Raw genomic sequence first — 27,173 nt, forward strand, 5'->3', positions numbered from 1 at the left:
GGTGCTTACACGGTGACGTAGGACTCCCAGGAGCTGTGTGGGCAGTCTGTAGTCAATACTGTGTATACATTCCTAGTGGATATTGTTGTTGAATTGTACACTGCATGGTGTATTGCTATGTGCTTGTGCATCCATGTCTTTCACCTAATTTGCAGGTTAATTCCTCATATCTTCACAAGACCGTCTACTTTGGAGATGGAGTTCATGTTGTAAGCAGTGCACTTGGACATTTGCGTGGCAGCAGCACTGTACAGTTGGAAGTGGCCGATGTGCTGGCATGATCAGGTTGTAAAACTACCACTACTTTGATTTAGTACTGTCATGTTTATGCTATGTTTGAGGTTGTGTAGCTGCATTGTATTGTTGCTAAGTATTTGGTCATGTGTGTTGTTAGTTCTACATTACTGGGAGCATTTTGTGTGTGGGCAGTTTCCATTAAGGACACTGTACTTTGACACTTGTGTCATGTTTTGGGGATTGCTTTGTTTGCTCTCACATAGCATGACATGCCATGGTGTGTTGCGTGGCGGTGCTGGGGAGGGGTTGGGTGACATGGCACTGTTGTCATGTTGTATTTTGCAAGGGGGTAATGATTTTTGCAGCATAGAAGTGTGTCTTTTGATGACACAGCATTGGTGGTGTTTGTGTAGGTAGGGATGTACACAATGTAACACTTCCAGGTGACCAATCTCAGGCTGGTATGGTTGTGACAGTTGACTGTCCCTTATGTCATCATCCTTGATTGTCAGCTGGTATGTGCTAGGGCTGTGTGCACTCCACAGGGGTGTGATTTTAGGTGAAGTAATTAGCCACCAGCTGCGTACGGGCTGCCTCACCCCGGGCCCTTTCCCCTCCCATGCGAGGCGGGCGTGCATGTGGTTGGGGATGTGGGGGCACCACCATGTCCACGTGCAGGCCCCGGCGTGTTGCAACGTTGTGCAGGACACATGCTGCCACTATGATCCTGCACACTACTGGTGGAGCGTATAACAGCTGCCCGCCAGAACGGTCAAGGGAGCGAATGCGTGACTTGAGCACTCCGAAATGTGCGCTCCACTATGCCCCGGGTTGCAATGTGGGCTGTGTTGTATCTTACCTCGGGTGGCGTGGTGGGGTTCCGAATTGACGTCAACATGTGGGTGCTCAGAGGGTAAGCACTGTCCCCTGGGGAGGTCGTGATGGGTATCATTAGTGGGGTTGTGACATTGCTCAGTATCTAACATGCATGCATGTGCTGTGGCATTTATACTCACCGAGCAGCCATGTATCACCATGTCGCCAAGCTTCTAGGTCCCGGTTTAGGGTTGACATTCTGTAAATAAAACTGTTGTGGGTGGACCCTGGATAGTTGGCATATACTGAGGTGATGATTCCCTTGGCATCACATACTACCTGGACGTTGATGGAATGCCAGTGCTTGCGGTTTCTATAGATATGCTCTGATGCCCTGGGGGGGACGTAGAGCCACATGGGTGCAGTCAATGGCACCTAGCACTTTGGGGAAGTGTGCCACCCCGTAAAAATCCTGGACGGCAGCCTGCCTTTCTGCAGGTGTTCTGGGCAGGTATATGTGCCTGCGGACTGATGGGCGTGCAGTCATGATGGCCAAGACCTGGTGTAGGCAGAGTGACTGCGTGGCCTGTGACACCCTCCCCCCCCACTATAGCAGTTGTCCGTTGAAATGATGCAGTGACCAAGAAGTGCAGTACATTGAGGACCTTATGCAGGGGGCTGAGTGCTTGGGAGCACAGGGTGGGTGATGTGAGGTCATCCTCCCACTCACTGACCAGGACGAGTATTATGTGAGGTGGAAACCTTTACCTCCCATACACCTGGTCATCAGGCATCCCAAAAAGGCTGGTTCTGGTTGTAAAAATTCTGGGCCTGACTACCTCCTCCTCCTCCTGCAGTATCCCACGACCACTGCTGCTAGGAACGGTATATTCATCCTGGCGTCTGTGCTTGTTTGTTGTTTGCGCGCACTTTTATGCTGTACGGGTCCACGTACGCCTGCTTCCTGCTGGCGTATGTGTTTCCTGATTAGCGCGTCTTTTTTGGCGCACGCCTTAGCCCCGTTCGATTCCCTGAATACGTGTTTTGAACGTGCGTCTGGGCGTTCCGTGCACTTGCCTCCTGTACTTCCCCCGTGACGCCCACATTTTCACGAGTTATTCCCAATTCCGCGTGTCACACCCCCTGTTCCTCCTACTTTTGTTGTGTGCGCCACGCTATGTGTGATTTCGCTGTGCGCTTAGCGCACGCTGTTTGGAGACGTGTGCGCTAGCGTTTGCCACACAGAATTTTGGCGCACATCCTGGGATTTCCACGCGCACGGACTTCCATGAATCGATGTGCACGGGTCTCGCTGCGATTTTCGCACTGACACTGCGATTCGCACGCTTTCGCATGCTTGCGCTGAAAATTTCAGCGCACATTAATTCCATGAATCGAGCCTATAGTGTGCACATTTTTGCATCGGATTGAAGAGGGGCCTATAGAACAGTTGATTCTATAAGGGATACAAAATGCTAATTGCCCGCCGTCTCTAAATTGCTCTTGACACACATGGGTCAGCTCGGCTCATCTCTGCGGTGTGAAGGTCATGTCGAGGGTGCAACATAACTATCTAACTAAACTAAACAACAGGCACACATAAAATCTTGCATGAATAGGGGTAGTTAGGTCAGATAAGTTAATATATTGACATTCCAACTTCTACACTCAGGGTTCTCTTTGATACCGCAATTCCCGCATCCAGGTGCCCATCCCAAAGGTTTGATCTGCCATCTGTCCTACTTGGGTCCTTGTGATATAGGTAGACATGTGTTGCTTTTGGGAGAATATACTGCTACACGGGATTAGGACTCTGATGGGAGTTCTGCAATGGTTTGGGCACGGGGGGCCAGATGGATATCAGCATGAAAGGAACTCGGGGGTCGGAGCTGATGGGCTCTGGTCTGGCAGGGTAGGGGTTGAGGGGGCACGGCAGTTTCGGGGAGATGAATGGATGCTTGGCCCGTTGCCTGTCATGGTCTCACGCTCTTCAGAGTACATTCTTTCGAAAATGATACTGTAAAATTGTAACAAGGCATGGCTGGGCTTCCGTAAGAACAGGGCTCCCGCAGAGCTGGCAGGGGGAGGCGATGGTGTGGGTTGGCTGTGCGACGCACTGGAGATGAGAGAGCTGAATTTCTACAGAGATGGATTTTCAGGCCTAGTAAATAGATTGCGTCTGGTCTAGTTCAAAATGGTTTCCTATTGCAGGGCTAGGGGCTATATTGTGTTTGTTATTTGCTATAGGATGTTGTGCGACTAAACGCTGGGAGTGGCTGCACCCCCGCCCTTGGCTAATGCATGTGTTATTCACCTGGAGTGACGTAAGGGGGGCAAGGATTGTCTCCTTCCATACATTCCCCCTTTTGTTACTCCTAAAGTAATGAATACCCTCCCCCAGTATGTAGCCCTTCGAGTGGATTGTGTCCTCCAACAAGGGTGACGTCATTGGGTGTATAAGTAGCACGCGCGGCGCCCGTTGGCCTCAGTTCTGTTTTTCCCCCTTTTTATCTTTGATCTTGTACTGTGTAGAATGTGCTGGCAGACAGGTATGAGCCTTGCGAGATTTGAGATGGCAATAACCCGGAAAAATCTACAGAGGGGTAGGCTGGGAGGGCGATGAGGAATACGTTGGAGGAACATCCAATCGAAAGAACGTTACCAGTTGGTAAGTAACTTGTTCTTCGAGTGGATTGTGTCCTCCAAGGTATTCCTCATCTTAGATAGACTTCCAAAGCAGTATGGACAATTCCTCTGGAGGAGGGGGTAGATTTTTCGATACTCTTAGATGTCTGAGTCTAGTACTGCTTTTCCAAAGGTTAGTTCCCTAGACTGGGAAGCATCCAGGTTATAGAATTTAGAGAAGGTGTGTAGCGAAGATCAAGTTGCTGCTTCGCAAATGGATTTTTTTGGAGCACCTCTTTGAAGGGCCGTGGAGGAGGCGATGCCTCTGGTGGAATGAGCCCTTAACCCTTCCGGAGGGTCTTTTTGAGCTAGTCTGTAGCATTCTGAAATGCAAAACTCAATCCAGCGTGAAATTGTCTGTTTTGTCACCGATTGACCCAGTTTCCTTCCTGTGTAACCTATAAACAGCTGGTTGTCCACTCTAAGTCTGGAAAGTCTAGAGATGTAAAAGCTTAAAGCTCTTTTCGGATCCAACCTGTGTAATCTTTCCTTCTCCTTCGAGGGATGGGATTGAGGATAGAATGCGGGTAAGACAATTTTCTGACTTAAGTGAAAATTAGATATTACTTTCGGTAAAAATGACGGTTTTACCCTCAACACAACTCTGTCCTTATGGAACACAGTATAGGGTGGCCCAGAAGACAGTGCCTGCAATTCGGCCACTCTTCTTGCTGATGTTAGAGCAACCAAGAAGGCTGTTTTCCACGTTAGTAATCTTAATGGACATGTGTGCATAGGCTCAAAAGGAGCACACGTCAAGAATTTTAGGACTAAATTTAGATCCCAGATCGGTACTTGAAATGGGCGAGGAGGAAACACATTAGTGAGTCCTTTTAAGAATTGTATTATCAAAGGAATTTTGAAGTAGGAGCATTCTTCCGACGAGCGCTTGAAAATGGAAAGCGCCGCAAAGTAACCTTTTATTGTTCCAATATTCAGACCTCTATGTGCTGGGGTCAGAAGGAAAGATAATACTTCCGGAATAGAACATAGAAAAGGATCGACATTCTTTTCTCTGCACCAGTTGGAAAACTTTTTCCAACGGCAACGGTATAGATACTTTGTTGCTGGCCTTCTTGCCGAAAGCAACACCTCCATAACGTCATCTGGAAGGTTCCAATCTCTGTAGGTCAGCCTTTCAGATACCAAGCATGAAGGTTGAGCGTTTTGACCTCTGGATGGAGAACCTGGCCTTCCATTTCAGAGAGAAGGTTCTCTCTCTGAGGAAGACATACTGGAGGGCAGATGGACATGTCTAGAAGGTCCGGGTACCACGTTCTCCTGGCCCAATTCGGGGCAATTAGGATCATGCGGCTCCGAAACCTTCTCAGCCTCCTGATGACCTAAGGAATGACGGGAATCGGAGGGAACGCGTACAATAGTGGGAAATTCCACTCAACCACGAACGCGTCCCCCAGGGTGTCACGATGCCCGCTCCCGGGGGGCCGGCTCAGGCCCTGCGTCCCCGAAAGCGGACATCAAGTCCCCGGGGAAGGTCCCAGCAACCGCATATAGGGGCCCTTTGGACAGCGTCCTGGCGCCTATTGCGCCAGGCTCATAGAAAACGTCAGTCCTGGCGCCATAGGCGCCAGGCTCATTATGAAAGTGTTTGGGTGCACTTACCTGATGCAGACCATGCTGCAGAACCCCGGCCTCCTTGAGGCCTGAAAGGAACTACTTTACCTGTGGGACTCATTTACCACCCGGGCGTGGTCGGGGAAGGATACATACCTGATTGGAGGAAGGACACATTCTAGGAACTTCTTCCAAGGCTATTTAAACCACACCCGATCAGCCACACGTGCTTCGCGTTGTTCTGCATCTAGCAGCTGGACGCTCACCGTGTCTACTCCTGCATCTTGACTTCTGCCACACCTGCCAGCATCCTGAATCACCTGCAAAGGAAGGGAACAAGAGAACAGAAGAAGGAAAAGGCCTCACCTGCTAAATCTGCATCCCAGAGACATTTCGCCGACAATCCTGAAAAGGAAGACATTTATTTTTAAAAGCACATCGTATCGATCGCTGCAGCGCCACATTCTACTCACCTTTACAGGGCGCCTCCATGTTCAGCAGCGACCATCCGGATTCGAAGTCGCGCCCCCGCGCCTAGGGAGAAAAAGACAAGAACAAAGGTGAGAGAAAGAAGGGAAAAGGGAAGCTAAAACTCCATGTCAAGACTTACCTGTTGGGTCATTCCCTTTTCTTTTCGGGTCCGTGCCGCATCCAGGCATTTTCGGACCGTGGCCCCTAAGGGGAAAAAGACATCAGCGTTAATGAGTGAATGAAAAGACATTACCAAAACACTCATTAAAGACTTACCTGATTTCCACAAGGATTTCACCGCTCACCTCGGGTCGGTGCCTGTTCCCCGGCATTCCGTACCCCGGCCCCTATGGGGAAAATGATATTAGCATTAGAACATTAATGCATGGACACAAGGCGAACCACTTATAGAAAAACTTACCTGGAAGCCAAGCAAGTTTGGTTCTCACTCATCCGAAAATCCAGTGACGTAACTGGATACCAACTCGCCCCTGCATCAGAAGCAGGATGGAGAGCTAGTCCTTCCAGACCCTAAGGTGAGACGCTACAGGGAAGCACAGAAGGGTTTTGAGCAGGGTGAGAGGGGTAAGTGGGAGGCCGATTGCATTACCCCGCAGACAGTTAACCCCCTATTCTCACCTACAGAAGGATACTTCTGCGAGTCAGACAAGCCAGATCTGGGGCCCGGTCCAGTCCGTCTTACGAACCCTGCGCATCACCTTAGACGAGGTCACAGCAGCGCGAACCAGGCCAGCGCCCCCGTGAGAGTCAGGTGAGCGTTACACAGGGCTCCTCTCGGGGGAAATTCCCTTGAGCAATACCTTTCGCATTTTTGGTTGATTCCGGTTGCAAACAGGTCTACTTGAAGGGTTCCCCAAAGGGCGAAGATCTCTTGAATGACTTCCTGAGCAAGTTCCCATTCGTGGGATACCGTGCTCTGCCTGCTCAGAGCATCTGCCATCATATTCTCTTCCCCGGCTAGATGAATTGCTGTTAAAGAGATTCCCTCCTGAATCACCCAATACCAGAGCTGCACTGCTTCTCTGCACAGGGGTAGTGACCCCACGCCTCCTCTTTTGTTTAGGTAGTGCATGGCCACTGTGTTGTCCGTCATTATCAGGACATTCTTTCCCCTGACAGATGGCAGGAAGGCCTTCAGCGCTAGTCTGATTGCCCTCAGCTCTAAAAGGTTGATATGTAGTTTGGACTCCGATGGAGACCAACGACCGCTGATTGTCAAATCGTTGGCATGAGCTCCCCACCCCAGGAGTGAAGCGTCCGTCACTACTGTGATCTCCGGCCATGGTTGCCAAAAAGGTTCTCCTTTCAGGATGTTCTCTGTACAGGTCCACCATAGAAGGTCTTGTCTGACCTTGTTCGGAATCTGAAGAAGATCTGTCATTTGACCCGAGAACTGGGACCACTGAGTCTTTAGCGCCCATTGAAGGGATCTCATCCTCAAGCGTGCCTCTGGCACCAGAAAGATGTAAGATGCCATGAGGCCGAGCAACCTTAAAAAGTCGTAAGCCTGGAGATTTTGGGCATTTTGGAATTTGGAAACCATCTGAAGTATGTCTTGAGCCCTCGACTTGGGAGGAGAGCTCTTTCCCAAGGACGTGTCTAATACAGCTCCTATGTACTGAAGCTGTTGGGAAGGTGTCATCTGTGACTTCTTGAAATTGAGGGAGAAGCCCAGTTTTTGGAGGAAGTGGCAGGTGACTTTCCGATGATCCAGTGCTTGCTCGGCAGAGCGCGCTCTGATCAACCAATCGTCCAGGTAGGGGTAGACATGAATCCCCCCTCTCCTGAGGTGCACTGCCACCACCACCATTAACTTGGTGAAGACCCTCGGGGCGGATGTCAACCCGAATGGCAGAACTGGAAACTGATAGTGTGAGTCGCCAACTACGAACCTCAGATATTTTCTGTGTTTGAGATGAATCGGCACATGAAAATAAGCATCCTGGAGGTCCAATGACACCAACCAGTCCTGGAGTTGAAGGGCCTGAAGGATCTGAGAAAGGGTAACCATCTTGTACTTGTCCTTCCTGAGGAACTTGTTCAAGTTTCTTAAGTCCAATATGGGTCTCAGTCTTCTGTCCTTTTTGGGGATCAAAAAACACGGGGAGTAGCAACCCTTGTTCCTCTCTGCTGCAGGTACTGGTTCTATAGCACCTTTCTCCAGCAGAGTTAGAACTTTCTGCTGTAGGAGAGGGTTTGAACGTTTCAACAGTTGTCTCCCTGGTGGATTGCTTTGCGGTTGCTTTAGAAAAGGAAGGCAATAGCCTTGGGCTATTATTTCTAGAGCCCAAACATCTGAAGTAATGGCTCGTCATTCTTGCAGATGCTGCGACAGCCTGCCTCCTACAGGTGTTTTGTGGTGCAAGTCCTCAAAGTGGTTTTTTGGCGGATGTTGCAGCTGCTGATGGCAAAGAGGCTGCAGCTGGTGCTGGTTTAGCACGTTTTCCTCGTCCACCACGAGTGGCCTTTCTTTGGCCCCTTTGACTGCCCATTCCTCTCGTCTTCCCGTATGAGGTGTAATAACGATAGTATCGTCCCCTGCATGATTGCCCTTGCGCACGAAAAGGCTGAGGTTGCCTAATAGCTGCTCCTAAGGATTTTGCCGCTGCTTTTGAGGTCTGCAACCTCTCAAGGCTCTCGTCAGCCTTGTTGCCAAAAAGGTGAGACCTGTCAAAAGGCATGTTCAGGAGGCGGTTCTGTACGTCCGGTGCAAAATCCGACTTCCGTAACCACGCAAACCTGCGCATTACCATGCTAGTGCCCATGGACCTGCTTACACTATCCGCAGTGTCCAATCCAGATTGAAGGGATTCCTGCATGGCCTCCTTTCCATCTCTAACGATGGCTAGGAAACCTTAACTTTATTCCCCTTCTGGCATGTGCTCCGCCGCCATTGCGATGCACTCCCATAGTGTACGAAAATTTTGCCAAGGCACATGTGGAGTTGGCAGATTTTAATGCCATGTTCCCGGCTGAAAATACCTTCCTTGCCCAACCATCCACACGCTTATCGTTCCTGTCTGGAGGGATAGACGGGTACGCAAGTTTGTTGGAAGCTGTGGCTGCTTGTATGACCAAACTCTCGGGAGTTGGATGTTTTGACAGATAGCCAGGGTCGCTACTGGCTGGGCGGTATTTTGATGCGAGGGATTTATTTACCGGAGGAATAGAATCCGGAGTTTCCCAATTTTTGGCCACCCTGTTTTGTAAGGCTACATGAAAAGGTAGTACTGGGTCTTCAGTGGCACCAAGGTCCAATATGTCTGTTAAATCGTCCTGGACGAATTGGGCTGGTGGTCTAGCCCATCCCAAGTAATCTACCACCTTGGTCATTAACTGACGGTAAGATGGACTGGCATGCTCTCCTGGATCTGGTCTACCAAAGTCATTCTCAGGAGAGGTGTCAATGCCACTTGCATTGTGTAAAGACTCCACCAAATCCCTCATTCTGCTTTCCTCTGAGATCAAGCATTCTGGGACATTTGGGGTGCAATACTCCAATTCAAAAGGTACATTTTCCTCCTCATATCTCTCCTGTTCCTCAAAAATTGAGGTCAAGGATTTGAAAATCTCCTTCCTAGGGAGAGGCTTGAAAACCTTCTCTGGGAGAGGAGGAGGAAGAGGTGTAGTACCAGGCTTTGAAGGAATTACGTGTTTTTTTTTAACTTTTTCCTTCTCTTTTTCTGGCTGCCCTGGCTTGGTTGGAGCCTTTGGCACCAAGGGTTTCGGCGTCGACGTCAATAAAGGCGTCGATGGCGTCGATGACATAGTGGTCGTCGACAGGGTCTGCTTCGAGGGCGTCGAGGCGGCCTTTGACGGTTTCCCCTTCGAGGTGTGATAGGTCTCGGACGGCGTTGGTGACCTCGAGCGGTCGACTCGACTCAAGCGTTTATCGCTCGGTGTCCTTGAAGGTTGCCTATCCTTCCTTTTACGATCACCCGGGCTCGAGGGCACGCGAGTGTCGGAGCGATGACGCTCCCGGCTGGCTTCCGAAGAAGGCGCGGACCGAGGCTTTGCCTTCTCAAACACCTCCATCATTTTGACCCTGAATGCTTCCCACTCTTTGGTAGACAAATGTTTTGTGGGGCATTTCATTTTCGGAGACTCATCCGACGACGAGGTGGAGGGAGACCTATGGCGTCGTTTCTATGACTTTTTCGACGAAGACGACGAGCGATGAGAATCGCTTCGAGATCTAAATTGATGCCTTTCGCGTCGAGGAGATTTTTCCCCATGGGGTCTCAACTCGACGTTAGAGGCTTTTTGATCCTTCCGACCTACCTGTAGCTTTCCTCTCCTTTCTCGCAAGGCCTTCCCCGTCATCGCCTGACACTTCGAATAGGCCTCCATGTTGTGGCCTTCCCTGAGATGGAGGCCTTCGAGGGACCATCGACTCGACGACATCGACGCACGGTGCCCTCTGCCGAAAAAATTTCCAAAGAGCAGCAAAGCTGGATGGAATACATCTAAGATGAGGAATACGTTGGAGGAACATCCAATCTAAAGAACGTAAGTAACTTGTTCTTCTAACTGGCTCATACCATGCAAAGCTACATTTGATCGGCATCCATGCTCTACACACAGTTTGCCACTCTCTCCACGCCTTGCGTATTTTTCAGGCGTGCAGGTCATATATATACATCCCCATCACCTGCCAGATCCACCCACACTTCTTTGTAATTTTCAAGATCGTCGGGTTGTTTAATGGTTGTGTGATACAAGTTATCCACCTCATCCCCAGTATTGTATAAGGCCACCATGCGATATTTGTGCACGGCATTCTCCCCAGTTTGCACCTGTGCTTCTTGTGTCTCAAGAGGCACTCTGTTATTAGTGTTTCTATTACCTATGGTCACCATCATCGCACTACTGGGAACAGCTTTTGCACAACATCAGAGCCCTAGCTGGCGCATACAGAATATTAGCAGGAAGAACACGATGATGGGGATCAGCATCTTCATTATTGTCCCAAGCCACGGAGGCACCCAGCTGAAAGCCATGCTGAACCAGTCGTTGCATCATCATGAGCCGCATTGCTCTTAGTTCCACCTTGATGACGTTAAATCCCTCTTCTGTGTCATTTGCCAGCTGGATCAGCTCCCAACGTACTATTTGGAGCCACTTGCCATTTGTTTGTGCTTGGATGCTTGGCACGATCAATGCAAAAAATGTCTCAGCTAACTTGTAGAGTTTGTATTCATCAGGGATCTGGGCGAGGAGGTCAGAGGAATCTTGGGATATGTAGCTTGAGGCATGCTTTCTTTGAGACAGGCTGTCTTCTTGCTCTTCTTCAGACAGTATGCAGAAGATGGGGGTGATACTTCCGTTGTTCGAGGTGCTTGTTGCAGTCCTGTTGGCACCACTCCCCCCTTTTACGTGCTCTTCTGGTATCACCAACAGTGCAGCATGCAGTGTTGCCAAAGCAGAATAGCCTCTCAATGAAGGTGGGAGGTGCAAGTATGCCTGTTTGCTGCACACCCAGTACTAGTCTATTAGGGCGGCAGTGCCCTTTCGAAGGTCTGGAGTGACAAGGGTTCTGTTACGTGTCTTGGAACCCATTGAGACTTTTCCTTCCCCTTGAAAATTCCATAATTTTCTTCATGCAGGATTTTGATTGGTTTTCTGAGGGCGGTGATCCATGTCAGCTTAGTGATATGCTCAGTCCAGATTTGTCCACATGTTTGTTCCATCCATTCTAGTCTTTCATCGGACAGACCACACCTTTGTTCTGCTTTTCACATGAATGTTGATTCTCCCATTTCTTTTCTGCGAATGTTGTTCCCTTTATGGCCATGAATGGCTCCTAGAAACACTTTGCACTTTGCAATCCCTTTTTGCAGATTCTTTCGTCTGTCAGAAGAAGTTTCATTCTTACTGTGTGTGCCTGGAAGGTGCTCTTGATCCTGCATAGTGTGAGGTGGATGAGACATTTAGTTTCTACCAGAGGGGCTTCCTGAGGTACCAGAACCTTGGGCATCGCAGATGCGTGCGGTATCAGAGAACACACATAGCAGCTACCATTATTAGCTTGTTTTCCTGAGGCACTCATATCTGAGTACTACATGTTAGATGAGTACCACTTGTTAAATTGGCCAGGACGACGGAGGTCTTGTACTTTATCTAGCCCCAAACCACGGTATACATCATACCTAAACTGTTGTGTTTGCCTCCTCCTTCTACTATATTGTAAGAGGGATTGTCTTTTCCCTACCATCCTGCTACATAGTCTATTAGTGGTACACAGTGGTTTCTGAACATTAATGGGATGTTGATAATACATTGAAAAAATATTGGTATTCACATTTTTATCAACATCTGCGATAACTTGCATATACACCATAGGGGGGGGCAAGGAGCTTAGTGTTACTTCAGGAACTGTAATGGGGACCACAAAATGCATTGCATTTGACTTTGAGGTAGACATCATATTAGGTTGTGAGGTATCCTGCAAAACTGTAAACATGGTAGACAGTGGCAATGTAATATTTGCATCTGGTGAGTTTTCATTTTCATTATTTACAAATACTCTGGACCCTGGGGCTACTCTCATTATGTTTTTGTATAAAATAGTGAGGTTAGGGGATGTGTTACTATCCCAGGTCAGTTTTATCCCCTATTCTTTTATATGGGCCCCCCAGATAAAAGATGCTCCCCAATAAGTTCCAAAACAATTATTGTTAGAGAAAACACAATTGCTACGAAATTCAGTCCACATTCATAACTATATGCCCTTGTGACACTTATTCTACTGCAATCTGACTTATTATTTTCGCTGTTTAGTGGTGTGAGCTCAGCATCGTTGCATCTATGGAAAAGGATAAAGCGGGGTGATGTTATAGAATCGGAAATGGGACATGGGGAAATGATGAAAAGAGATCAGGGAGGGAGAGAGGGAGAGGGAGAAAGGGAGAGGGGGAGGAAGGAAGGGAGGGAGGGAGGGCAGGAGAGGGAGGGCAGGAGAGGGAGAGGGGGGGAGAGAGAGAGAGAATATTCAATTATTTCAAGAACCATTTTAATTACAGAAAATGTTTTCATTATTTACATTTTCTGCTGTCTTAATGCATGTTCAGTAACCTCTTACGGTACTGCAGCATTTGCTTGATTGGTATCTAGTGTGTCAGGTGCTACACTATCAGGTGCTTTTCGTACATCAGAAAGGTGAATCCAGTACCTTAACACCCTTTCACTTTTACAGCAAGAGGTGTACATTAGAGCACCTCATAAGGGCCATGGAATCTTGGAGAGTTCCACTTGCGGACAAATCTTCGTACATATACTAACTCTCCCGGCATCAGAGGCTGGGCTATCTTGGGCTGCAGTCGAAGTTTGTCTCATTGTCTGGTGTGAATGGGGGCGCTGTCTCTGTGGCAATACATCGTACCGCTAATATGAGCTGCGTGAGGTACTCTTTAAATTCTTCTCCTAATACTGTTGCTGTCCGGTGTGAATCAGAAACTCTTCTCACTGGTGACAGTGGCGTTTGCATATGTCGGCCAGTTACTATTTCATGGGGGGACAGGTGGTGGTCCTTACTTGGCTGGATGCGCAGCTGAAAAAATGCTAGGGGCAGGCAGTACACACAATTTTTCTTGTATACATTGTGTACTCATGGGGATTGGGAGGCATGTTGCATCTTTTGCGGTTGTGCCTGCGGTTGTGCCTGCGGCTGCGTTTCACCAAGAAATCTCTTCCAAATTATGCATGTGTGCCTGGCATTTCACGATAGCTACCACTGATGGTTGTGCTAATGCTTCAATCAGTTTATTCAGTCATTCTGCATGCTGTACTGGGGACCTGTCTGCTCTCCTAAACCTCCTCCTCTGCCTTCTGGACAGTCCAGCATGTACTGTGGTGGTTGCATATGCTGAATCGGAATATATTTTACTAAGCATCTTTTTGCTGTGCGGAATGCTTCAATCAATGCCACCAGCTCTGCCGCTTGGGCCGAATAATGCATGGGCAAACGTTTTTTAACCAGTATCTCATATTCTCCTTCCTCCAATCTCACTACTGCTGCTCCTGTGTGTTTTTCACCCGTTTCTTGACAAATGGATGCTGATCCATCAACAAAGTACACTTCCCCCTCCTGCAATGCATTTTGACTTTCTTTAGGAATGTCATCCCCTTCTCCCTCATATCTAGCACAATCATGCTCTTGAATATCTTGGCCAGTGCAGGGCTCGGTGAGGAATGTGGCTGGGTTTACTGACTTGCATCTTATTACATGGATATTCAGGCTCGACAGTATAATCTCATAAGCTTAGGCTCTCTGTGTTGTGAGGGTGGGTTTGGATCTTTCAAGTATGGCAAACAGGGAGTGCTCTACATAAAGGGTGACAGAGCATCCCATTACAATTGTGGAGCTCTTTTCAATGGAAAGGGCAGCAGCTGCGAGAGCGTGTTTGCAAGCGAACTGACTCTGCATTACCGAATCAAGTGTGCCACTGTAACAGGCCAGTGTTTTGTGGCCCAGGGATGTCTTTTGTGTTAAAACTGCTGTCATCAGGGTGTCATTAGAGTATGAAAAGAGGTAGAACTCGCGTTCATAGTCGGGTGTCGCTAGAACTGGGGCCATGGAAATGAATTCTTTTAAGTTGTAAAATGCTGTCTGCATTTTGTTGTCCACCTTATGTGTGTCTTTTCTTTTTGCACTTCTTTAAAACCTGACAACAAGGGCCTGGTGTATGCGGCATAATCTAGTAACCACGCCCTGCAGTAGTTGCATATTCCAAGTAATTTTTGCATGTCTTTGACCGTGTGGGTTCTGGCCGAGGCACGCACTGTTGCCGCCCTGTTGGATATAATTCTCTTGCCATCTTTTGAGATCAATTGGCCCAAGTACAGGACCTCGGTCAGACATCATTGTATTTTTTTCTTGTCTACTTTGTACCCCTTGTGGGTGAGCAGCTGGAGAAGGGCTATGGAGTCCATCCTACAACTTTCTTCACCGTCGCTGCAAACTAGGAGATCATCTACATACTGAATCACGGTGCTGGGGAACTGAATGTTGCCAAGATCTTCACATAGTATTCTGTTGAATATGCTGGGGCTTTCACATTACCCTTGGGGCAAACAACATTGTTTGTACCTCCTCCCCGAGTGTAAATGCTGTAAGGTATTGGGAGCTTGGATCAAAGGGCACAGAGAAGAATGCGTTTTTCAGATCCACTATTGTAAAGTGGGTGGCCTGTTTTGGGATGCTGCACAAAATCGATGATAGATTTGGAACTAAAGGAAACTCCTTATGGACAACGTCATTGAGGGGGCAGAGGTCTTGTATCATACGCCACACCCCCCTGCTTTTCTGATCAGATATATGGCCGTATTGCATGGGGAGTTGGAGGGGACAATTATCCCTTGTTCTAGGAAGGCACACATTGTTTCTTGAAGTCCTTCCTCCGCCTCTCTGGACAGGAGGTACTCCTTCACTCTGGGCAATATCGCTCCTGGTTTTAATGTAATTTTCACAGGGATTGGTTACTTCTCTCAATAGCCCTACATCATGAGGGTTGGTGGTCCACAAATGAGGGGGCTCTTGTTGCAAATCAGTGTCATAAAAGGAAGGTGGTGCACTAAAAGCGATGAGGGAGCTTGGCACTTTCCTGTACTGTACCATCACTTCACATGGGATACTTATTTCCAGAATAATTTCCTCATCACTGCTGTCATCCGTGAATGGCTCCTCATCTCTCAATTCACGTAATGGTATAGTTGGGTCAGTGCACAACAATGTGCGCCATTCACATCCATGAGTGTCCATTCCTATTGCTCCAATTCTCTTAGCAGACACTTTTACCCCTTCAAGGCTTAGGGACATAATTATGCCAGCAACCATTTCTGGGGCAGCTATATCACGGAACACAAAATCGGAGAGCACTCTCGATTTCTTTCTTGTGAGCTCGAGGACTGCTCTAGCCAATACTCTGATCCCATAGATGAACATGTCAGGGTCCACTGGGATCCCTCTTACTCTCAACACGTTTGCCATCATGTTTATCGACAGCATTCCTCTGAGGGATCACATGCCAGGGGTAGAACAAACAATCCCTCATTCAGTGAATGATATCGTCATATTGAGCTTGCTGAGCAAGTCCCGACCCTGCAAATAGACAGGGGATCATTTGTAATAAAGTAGGGGTGCCCGTACAGTTTTACCTCCTATTTTGACATCCATATCTTCTGTAAAAGGAACTGTTACTACAGACCCAGAGAATCCTTGCGTTTCGAGATTTTTGCCAGACAACGGAAAATCACCTTCACTTACACATGATCTTTCCACCCTGAGTCCACCATGAAGATGAACTGTTTGTTGCCTATCTCTATCCCCACCAGTGCTTCCTCTACTGGATTCAAAGTAGTTGATAGGAATGGACACGCAAGTGCTCTCTCTGGGCTGTCCTAGTCTGGGTAGTTGTCTGTCCCTGGGCAGGAGAAGATGTTCTCACTTAGTGAACATGTCTCTTGGTAAGGTGCTGGTGCACCATTTGCAGTGGTGGCAAAGTGATTTTGGTTTTGTTGGACCAGCTGAGTTGGACGGTTTTCTTGTGTTGGCATCTTGTGGGTGGGGTGACGTAATGCACTATAACCGGGTGGCGGTGTTTGTGATCGCTGTGGGGGTCCCTCATACGATCCCTGGGACAGTCCGTATGGGCTCCCTGGGTGTGGATGGCTGCATTGGGGAGGGGCGTATTGAGGTGGTGTGTAGTGAGGTTGGTTGTATTGATAGTTTTCACCCTTCCTGCTGCACCACTCTCGTGAAAAGTGACCCCACCTCCCGCATGTTCAGCATTGCCCTTGATTTCCTCTTCTGGCACCTGGCCCTCCGTATCGCCCTTGTCCCCCATATCTTCCTCCCCTTGACCCCCTGAACTCACCTTGTCCTCTTGCGGGCCTTCCTTGCCATTGGGGTCCCATATATGGATGTTCTCCTTCCCACTGCCACTGTCCATTATCCGTCCACACTGCGGCCATTCTTGCCTGTGTGGCTACATAGAAACTCCCCTCTTCACCCAACTGATCTGTGGGTGGTGCGGCTGTTACTGGTGCGACCTTCAACAACTTTGTCTGCACGAATTTTGCTTCTTCAGCTAACCTCCTCTGAACAATCTCTTTTTCTTTTTCTTTGATCCTCCTACAATGGCGAACTATGATGCTTTGAATTTCTGGCCACCCCCTTGCTTCTGGTATCTTGTCTAGAGCCTTCTGTACTTCTTTGGTTATCCGCCTTTTTATAATAAAGTAAAATAGGGAGGTAGACTGGTCCCACACAGTGCCCGTCTCTGCGCATCACATTTCCTGCACGTGAATAATGAACTGCGCAGTATCTTCCTCCTCCCCCATTGTGCATTGCATTATAGAGTGTAAGTCAGGAGTATCGGGGAAAGTTTTCTGCAGTGCATCACACACTTGTGCTCTGACATTATTAAATGACGCCCCATCATGAGTATCATTACTTAGTGTCAAGGGAAACCTGCTTTCACCCAAACTGGGTCTGCTTGATCTCTTACTGCAGACACCAGGAGACTTTTAATGTCGCCGATAGCAAGGGGTACTCTGGCAGTGTTTTTCTCAAACGTTTAGATCCATTTCCCCGTACCCACTGTGAGTGGGGGGAGGGACATGAGTATGTTGTTTTTATCCATTTGAGCCTACGGGACATAATGGGGTCACCCAGTTCCCTTCATTTTTTCTTTTTAGCTAGTGCCATCCTTCCCATTCTATTCCTTAACCTCCCTTCCCATGCATCCTCCACGGTAGGCATGGCTCCCTGTACCTGCTCTACCCCTCCTATTGCACCCTCTTCTGATTCGTTAAAATCACTCCATGACTCTTCATCCCTCACGGTGGCCACAGTATCATATCCCAAACTATCAGTCTCCTCTTCCCATTCTGCTTGGACAGTGCATATGGGTGCGCTCTCAGTTTTTAAAAGTATTTCTTCCGATTTCCATTTATCTCCCTGTATCGGTGGGGTACCCTGTGGAGGTTGGGGGACTCCCTCTAGTTCTCATGTTGGGTCACATACTGCTCGTAATCGAGCCAGTTCTGTACGGGTGGACGCTAGTGCAACCTCAAGATCTTGGGCACCTACTCCTGCAGGGGCGGAACTGATGGTCGATGGGACATAAGGAGGTGGTGGAGCTGTGCTCTGTGTCACTGGTGTATTCCCCCCAGAGACATTTTTTTTAACCAGTTTTTATTGATTTTATTCAAACAAACAAAACAACTCAAACCAAACATACAGTGGATGCATAATGTCAGTCACAGGAAGTATATAATGCCATGATCCTGTCCACTGTATCTCCCCTTCCCTCCCCCCACCCCAGCCAACTCCTCATTGTCTCCAGTCTCTCCTTCTTGCAATAGGGATTCCTGTTCAACAGAACTCGATGAGTCTCTATCCACAAACGAAGGCCCAAATAATTCCACCATCAATTGCTTCCAGCTCGTTAGGGTCACAGCTTCTTCATCTACCTCCCCTGTACCCGCTTCCTGCCATACCACAGTTTCTGCCTCCGCCCACTTTTGCAGATCTTTCCACCATGTCTCCATTTTCGGTCTGTGGCATACCTTTCAGCCCATTGCAATCCTTCTCTTTGCTAGGACATACGCTAGGTCTTTCAGTTTGCTTACATGCTTAAGCTTAAGTGGTCTGGGGAAACCTCCTATCAGGCCCACGCCACCTTCATGTGGATCCCCTTATCTTCCAGTTTTTGTCTGTTTCCCCCCAGTACCTCTCTATCAGTGGGCACGCCCAAAACATATGCAGCATTCCCACATTTTCTTCATTGCATTTAGGGCACGCCTGACGTCCGGCATTTTTAAATTTGGCTATCTTCTGAGGCATCAGGAATGCCCTGTGAGTAATATACAGCTGCATCTGTTGTAGCCTAGCATTTCTCGATACTTTTTTATGGTAGTCTTGTGCTCTTTCCCACATCCCATCACTCATCGCGGCACCTACTTCTTCCTCCCAATCCAGTCTGAGTTGCACCACCTCTTTACCCAACTGGGACAATAACATCTCATACAGTCTAGATGTTTCATGTCCCCCTTCTGCTATGTCATATATCGTGTCTATAGCAGTATCTGGGTCTTCCGCCAGCACCACTTCAGACCAGGTATCTTTAATTCGTTGCACCACCCCGTGGTATGTAATATATTGCCCCACCTGCAGTCCCGCTTGTTCCACCAGCTCCCCAAAATCCAATATCTTCCCCTGCCGCCACACATCCCCCATCGTTGCTATCCCAACTGGTTCCCATTTCTTCCTAATCATCAACCTAAGTTGCTTTTCGCTTCCTACCACTGCGATCAATGGAATCTGTGGGGAGCATGGGGTTGGCTTTTCCATTAACCTGCACGCTCTTCGCCACATCATCCAACCCAGGCTCATCATCATCGGCGACCTTCTAACTCCAATTTAGGTAACCAGATCATCTCTTGCAGAAAGTATGGGGCGCAGTCCCTCTGAAACAACCCGTGTTCTAGGGTAGATTCATCTGAGAGCCATTTGGCTACATATTGTAATTGGCTTGCTACGTAGTAAACTTCCCAGTTTGGTAATTTAATGCCCCCCTTTTCATATGGATTTTGCAACTTCCACAGGGCTACCCTGTTCCTCATCCCGTGCCACAAGAATTCCCTGCATATGCTATTCAGCCTAATAAAAAATATCCCAGGTAATAATATGGGATGTTCGTGAAGCAATGCAGCAGTCTGGGCAGCGCCACCATCTTGAGCATCGCCCCTCGTCCCATCATTGCCAGGGGGAGCTTCGCCCAGAACTTCATGCTATTTTCCAATTTCTTAACTGCTCTCTCCGTGTTGTGTTTGTGTTCAGCTTCCACCGTCTGATATATGTCTACTCCTAAATATCTGAACGTGTTAACCTCCCACGGCACCTGTAGAACCGGCAAATGCTCCAACGGGAGCCCTTTGTACCTGCCCAACGGGAACATGCAGGACTTACTTGGGTTCGCTGCTATACCTGATAATGGTGCGAACCTCTCCATCACCTCCAATATGTATTGGAGGTTCTCTTCTGGGTGGGTCAAATATAATAACATATCATCAGCATACAGTGAGATTAGATGTGGTGTCTCTCCAACTGCAATTCCTATCGTGTCATATTGCTGCCTTAAATAAATCGCCAGTGGTTCTAGAGCCAGGATATACAGTATAGGGATAGGGGACCACGGACAGCTCTGTCTGGTACCTCTGCTAAGTTGCCATCTTTCAGAAACCACAGCCCCTGTCTTCACTCTAGCGAGTGGTGCACTATACAGCAGTTTGACCCATTGGAGATATCCCGGTCCCATACCATAACTGGATAGGGCTGCAGTTAACCAGGGCCATTTGACCAAGTCAAATGCCTTGATCGCATCTAGCAATATTATCGCCATCTTGCATATATTTCCCTCGGCTTGTTCAATGACCCGGTGGAGTCGCCTGAGGTTATGTGAAATGTTTCTATTCGGGACATATTCCGTTTCGTCAGGGTGTATTAGCTTGCTAATAACCTTTTTCAGCCTATTTTCCAGAACCGCTGTAAGGATTTTGCCGTCCTGGTTTAACATCGACAAGGGCCTATAGGAGCCACAGTCGCTACTCGGCTTATTGGGTTTGGGAAGTGGTACAATGACCACCTCCCGTAGGGAATCTGGCAGTTGCCCAGCTTCATAAGCTTCATTCAGCATCTCCAACAATGGAGGGAGTATCTCTGTTTTATAAGCTTTATAAAATTCGCTCGGGAGGCCATCGGTTCCCGGAGTTTTACACGTGGGCAGTTGCCTCACTATCTCTTCCAATTCTTCTATGGTTATCGGGGCATCTAGTTCCTCTCTCTCTTCTGTGCTTATCTGAGGTAACCCAATATCTTCCAATGTGTCTCTTATCTCTTCACTGCTACTTCTAGTCTCATCCCCGTACAGGCGCTTATAGTATTCTACAAATTCCCTATTGACCCGTTCCTGCGTATCTGCTGTGCTCCCGTCTTCTCTTAGTACCGTTCTGATTGGGGGCCTATGGGTCTCATTTTTATATAGCCATGCTAGGACTCTCCCTGGTTTGTCCCCGCCTGCGTGTTGTCTCTCTATATACTTTTTGTAGTTGAGATTACACAATCGTTCCCAATATACAGCACATTTCATTTGCAGGTCTAGGACCCTCTCCGTGTCTTCCTTAGTAGTACCCCCCTTTCCCTCCACCCTTTCCATTTCTTTTTCAGCCTCTTGCAATTCGGTCAGGATCCCATTCTGCAGTCCCCTAGACTTAGCTATGACAACACCCCTCACCACCACCTTGAAAGCCTCCCAGAGAGTGCCCGCTGTCTTAACACTGCCTGTGTTTATTTCAAAATAACTAATTATTTCTTCTCGCATATCTTCTCTAAACACGTTATCTTTCAGCACCTCAGCCCGCAAGCGCCATGTGGGAATCCTTCCCCTCGGGGGTCGGTATTGCCATACTAACATCAGTGACGAGTGGTCCGAGAGGACCCTTGCTTTATATTACGCGTTCGTTATTTCGGTCATTAGTTTGTGCGTGACAAACACATAGTCTAGCCTAGTATGTTGGTCCTGAGGGGCCGCATAGTGCGAGTATTGTCTCTCCTGTGGATGACGAGCCCTCCATGCATCATCTAGCCCTATATCTGCCACTAATGATTGCAATGCCTTCGCAGCCGGAGTGGGTCTATCTATTTTAGTGTCTGATCTGTCTATTTTGGGGTTTAACGCACAATTGAAGTCCCCCCCCATATCACTGTTTCCCCACAGCAACGCTGAGCTTACCATACAGGGTCCTAAAGTACACAGCCGTGTCCTGGTTCGGGGCATAAGTGTTTACAATACATATCTCTCTGTTTTCCACCAGCCCTTTCATGACCACCATCCTGTCGTCTGACTCCGCTGCCGAATACAGCAGCTGGAACGGAACATGTGGGGCCACCCATGTAATGACCCCTCTAACATAGGCCGAGTATGCTGATCCTACCATCGTCCCCCTCTACTTCTTTTGTAGTACTTCCAGCTTTTCCCGCGTTAAGTGGGTTTCCTGTAACAAAGCTATGTCCACTTTCTCCCTGCGCAGGTACAGTATAACCTTGTTTCTTTTCAGATAACTGTTGAGCCCCCTAACATTCCAAGTGACTATCTTAAGATCTCCCATGGTTCATATCGCTTTGCTCGGGGTGTAGGCTTGCACCCCAACTTCCCACCCTCTCAAACTACAACGCACCACTGCACACCCTTCCTACCCTTCCCCCTCCCTCCCCAACCTTGTCCCCAACCCCAACAAATGCCCAGCTCCATCCCTGGATCTCAGGCCCTCCCGCGTTTGGTTCTGCCCTTGGAATCCCAGGCCCAGAACCCAGCAGGGTGTCACCGGGCTACCAGTGACCTAACTAAACTTCTAGTTGTGGGGGTACGAGGTCATGCTCCGTATAACTCTTATCTGACCTAGATTTTGCAGTGCTACCGGATCATATTATAGCTATGTCTCTGGGCCTACTTCCCAGTAGTTATATGCAATGCTATATTCCAGTCCCATTGTCAACAGCTGCAGCACATAGGGCGCTCCAGACGCTCATTACATATCTTTGTCTTCATCTTCCCGGACCCCTGGTTCCTGGGGGCTGTTCTGCGCATCCACCCATCCCATGGAATCCTCTGGGGTGTCAAAAAACCAAGGCCTGCTCTTGTGGAATACCTTTAATTTTGCTGGGTAGAGCAACATGTATTTATGGCCTGCTTCCCGTAATCTTCTCTTCACTGACCCAAAATTCATGCGCCTGCGCTGTACCTGCAGGGTATAATCCGGGTATGCTGTTATGCTCGCTGCCCCCCTCCGGATCGTGCCCCCCCTCCTAAAGTGTTCAAGGATCCTTTCTCGATCTCGGTACTTCAGGATCTTAGCTATCACTGGCCTACGGAGGTTTCCTGGTGGCAGCTTTCTCATCAAAGCCCTGTGTGCTCTCTCCACCGCGAACCCCTGGGACAGGGTTCCTCCAGGTATCTCCTGCAATAGCATGGACTCGATGTATTCCGTGGGGTTCGTGCCCTCTGCTCCTTCTGGCAACCCGACAATGCGGACATTGTTCCTCAAAGCGCGCCCCTCCGCTTCCTCTGCCCTGTTTTCCAGGTTGCCTACACGTTGCACCAGGGCATGAATTTCCGATTTATGGGCCGCACAGGCCGCCGTGTTCGGGGCTACCTCTTTTTCCAGGTACCCTGTGCGTTCAGCCAGCGATCTTACGTCTTGTCGTAATAAATTCACATCTTCCTTCACTTCTCCGACTTTCAACTCTAGTGCAACTTTCAGTTCATTTATTGCCAGGTCCAATTTGGTCTCTCAAGCCCAATGCTTCTGAGCCGCCTTCCGGGGTCTTGTCTTACTTCCTGGCCCCTTTGGCGCCTGGTGGTGATTTTGCGAACTCGTCCAACGTGGGCTGCTTGCCTTTTTGTCGAGGGGGCTTGTTGGACATCTTAATGTCCTAGGGGGGCGCGGGCCTACCACATACACACCTCTTTTCGGGTATGCCAAGTCACACCAAATTTCCGAACCCAGTTCACACAGGTTTCTATGGCAGTCCGTCCTTTTGGCTTTTCTTGGCTATGTGCGCGCTGCGTGTTATGGTCCGCTTCAGCGTTGCGCCATGTCTGACCTGCCTCCTCACATCTCCGGCGCAGGTCTGGCTCCTCAAGAGGTTAGCTTTGCCACACGGATTCTGTGTGGCCCTGCTACACAGCTCCTGGCGTTTTGCAATACACCTTTGTATATTATATCTTATGAGCCTATTCCGCACATTTGTCAATGCACCTACAGCTGTATGCTCAATTCTATTTCGCCGATTTACTGCTGTGCAGGCTGTATAGTTAGTGCGCCAGTGTACTGGCCTTAGGCTGTGTCATGTCAGTGATCAGCCCGCTTATTCACGTTTATCTGTACCTGACCAACTCCGGATTCCCAGGGGATTAACTTCCCCACACCAGCTCCATGTATTTCTGCTGCCCGACTTGCCATGCAAATGCCCTTTCTTGCAATTCCAATATGTTTATATTCTGTGAGCGTGTTCCGTTTCACTTCCAGGGCGCCTGACACCATACGCTCGCTCTCATTTCACTTGCGTGTCTTATGCGAGCTGCACAGCAATGTACTTGGTATGTTAAGTAGTGGGGCACATTGCACACGCGAGCAACTGATTTCCTCGCATGCGTCTATTTCAAAGCCGCAGCACGCGCCGTGCAGGTCCTGATACTGTATCTTCCCGTTGTAGCGTTCCATGTGTCAATTTCGCTCTCCGCTCCACTTCACGAAGTGCAGCCCATGCCGTGCAGGCCCTGATACTGTATCTTTTTGTTGGAGCGTTACTTGTATCGATTTCGCTCTCCGCTCCCCTTCACGCAGCGCATTCACTTCAGCTGCTGTTCGCTCCGAGTATAATGTCTATTTCGTTTGCCCGACGCCTGCGGCCCCTTCAATATGCAGAAGCGCTTCGGACTCCATCCACACGAGTCCGTCTCGAGCACCCCCGAGGCTCTCCTCTTAACTTCCTCCCTCACGGAGAGCCCCGGGCTGTGCGCTGCTTGTCTTGGCTTCACTTCTTCTGCCCGCACTGCGGGTCTCACAGGGGTTCACCATGCGGTCGCGCTGATCAGGGCTCCCACTCCGCTGCTCTCCACACAGCAATCCAGTCAGCTGAAAAACAGCTCGCCGCTCACGTCGCTCGGCCCGGGCTTCCCTTTGTCCTTAAGCCGCCATCTTAGGATCTCTCAACGAAGGGTCTCCGAACTTCAAACACGCTCAGTCCGCTCCCAGTTTCCTGAGCGTCCTTAAGCTTGCATGCACTGTGTGCCCCATATATTCATATGTCCTTCTCTGTTGTATGAGGCTCCCTTTTGTGCTTTAAATGCATTTTATATCGAGGATAATAGCCGGATCTTCAAGAGCTCTCAGGATGCACCACCTCCTACGTGCCCATGTAGCCACGCCCCCATTCCCCCAGAGACATATACAGTATTTGAATACCTTCTGCCAGTTTTATTAGTAATGGATACATTTGTTTGTGCTCTGCCTTCCCCGTTTCTCGGTCTCTCCCTTCTCCTCTCTCCAGTGTCGGAGTTTATGACCTTTTTTCCTTCTTTTTTGTAGTCAGAGTTTCTTTGAACATCTGGCATAAATCTAACACTTCCCTTCTGTTTTGCAACTGTTTCCCCTTGTATTTAGCTATCTATAATGTGGACAGGTGCTCTAATGTTCCCTTGCAAAAGGATCCACCCTATGGCCAAGCGTGTGATAGTCCTTCCCCTTTCGTCCCTGTAACCCACTGGCCATGGTATTTATTAATGCGCTCACTGTACAGGGGGAGGTGTTTGCAAATATATGACAATGCCGTTTTTGCCCCCATGGCTGGATATTGTCCTGCTGACACAGGCTCAAATCCCGCCAGGGCCAAACTCAGCCTTTCATCCTTCCGACATTGATAAATGAGCATCACACATCATGGGTAATAATAAGCAGCGCTCAGGTGCCTGAGGGTTCGTAGCGCTATATAAATGCTACATTATAATTTCTAAAGATATCCTTCCCTTCACTCGCCCCTCCCTACTTGGGCTTCTATCTCTAGGTACAAAATACCTATCTACCACCCAAATCCCATATGTGTTGGTGTACTACACCATCACAATACATATAAACATATCCAATAGACACATCAACATAAAAAGTTTTCAAATTAAAGGGACAAACTACATGTATATTTAAGAGCCACCCTTACGTTCCCACTCACTTACTCATCATCCACATCCCGGTCGCCCCTCCTGGGCTCTCCTCCATACATGTATATACTTATTCCCGAGACCTCTAATTATAGGGGGCTCCTATTTTTATCTCCATTTATCTCCCGCACTGGTCAAAACAGTGCCTTATGGCGCCACCCTCCATCCTCTCTCTAGATCAGGTTCCCGTACTTCCTCTTTTATCTTCCTTTCACGTGCCTTTACTAAAAAATTGTAATGGCCATAAAAAATTGAAAGCGCTTTGCTTCAGCTAATCGTCCAATTCATTCATCCATTCAATCACATTGCTCTTTATTCCCCACAATATCCCCTATTTTGTTTTTCTTTGCAATTTATACTCAGAAGCGTGTTCTTCCGGGACACTCCGTTCGCAGTCTATCCACAACGTCTGGACCTCTCCTTTGGGCCGCACCCGGCTCTGGCAAGAAGCGGGATATTCGCAAAGCTGGTACCCACAAGAACCTTCTCCTTCTGCGTACGCATTTTTGGGGACACTGTCAGCCATAGGTGGGGGCGGCCTTGCCGGAGAAGCCCTGGATCTCGCTGCAAGTACGGGGAACTCAAGGAAATCACATCTAAAGGGGTCACCAAATGAAGGCATCTTATTAGCACGTGTCCCATTAATATGCAAAAATAAAGTAAACTCCCCGTCAGGGGAATGAGATCAGGAGATGAGTTGCAAAGATAACAAAGTTTATGTAATCATAAAAATTGCTCTCCGTGGTGTGAAGGTCATGACACAGGCAGCACATTAAAAGGACACGCAGCATCAATGATGACAACATACATAGTGTACACCTTTTTGCAAATTTTTGCATCGGATTGGAGAGGGGCATATAGAACAGTTGATACTATAAGGGATACAAGATGCTAATTGGCCACCGTCTCTAAGTTGCTATTGGCACACGTGGGTCAGCTGGGCTCATCTTTGTGCTGTGAAGGTCATGTCAAGGGTGCAACATAACTATCTATCTGAACTAAACAGGAACTGATAATGCAGAAATAATGGCACACATAAAATCTTGCTGTCTTAGGTCAGATGAGTTAATATATTGGCATTCCAACCTCTACACTCTGGGTTCTCTTTGATACCGCAATTCCCACACCCAGGTGCCCAACCCAAAGGTTTAATCTGCCATCTGTCCTGTTTGGGTCCTTGTGATATAGGGAGACATGTGTTGCTTTTGGGAGAATATACTGCTACACGGGATTAGGGCTGTGGTGGGAGTTCTGGAGTGGTCGGACATGGGGGGCCAGATGGATATCAGCATGAAAGGAACTTGGGGGGTCGGAGCTGATGGGCTCTGGTCTGGCAGGATAGGGGTTGAATGGTCACAGGCAGTTTCGGGGAGATGAATGGGTGATTGGGCCGTGGCCTGTCATGGTCTCACTCTCTTCACAGAGTACATTCTTTCGGGAAATGATACTACGAAATTGTAACAAGGCATGGCTGGACTTCCTTGAGAACAGTGCTTGTGCAGAGCTGTCAGGGGTAGGCGATGGTGTGGGCTGGCTGGGCGAGGCGCTGGAGATGGGAGAGCTGCATTTCTACAGAGAGATGGATTTTCA

The sequence above is a fragment of the Ambystoma mexicanum genome, chromosome 7q, assembly GCF_040938575.1.
Source record: "Ambystoma mexicanum isolate Mex_15411 chromosome 7q, UKY_AmexF1_1, whole genome shotgun sequence".
NCBI classification, from domain to species: Eukaryota; Metazoa; Chordata; class Amphibia; order Caudata; family Ambystomatidae; genus Ambystoma; species Ambystoma mexicanum.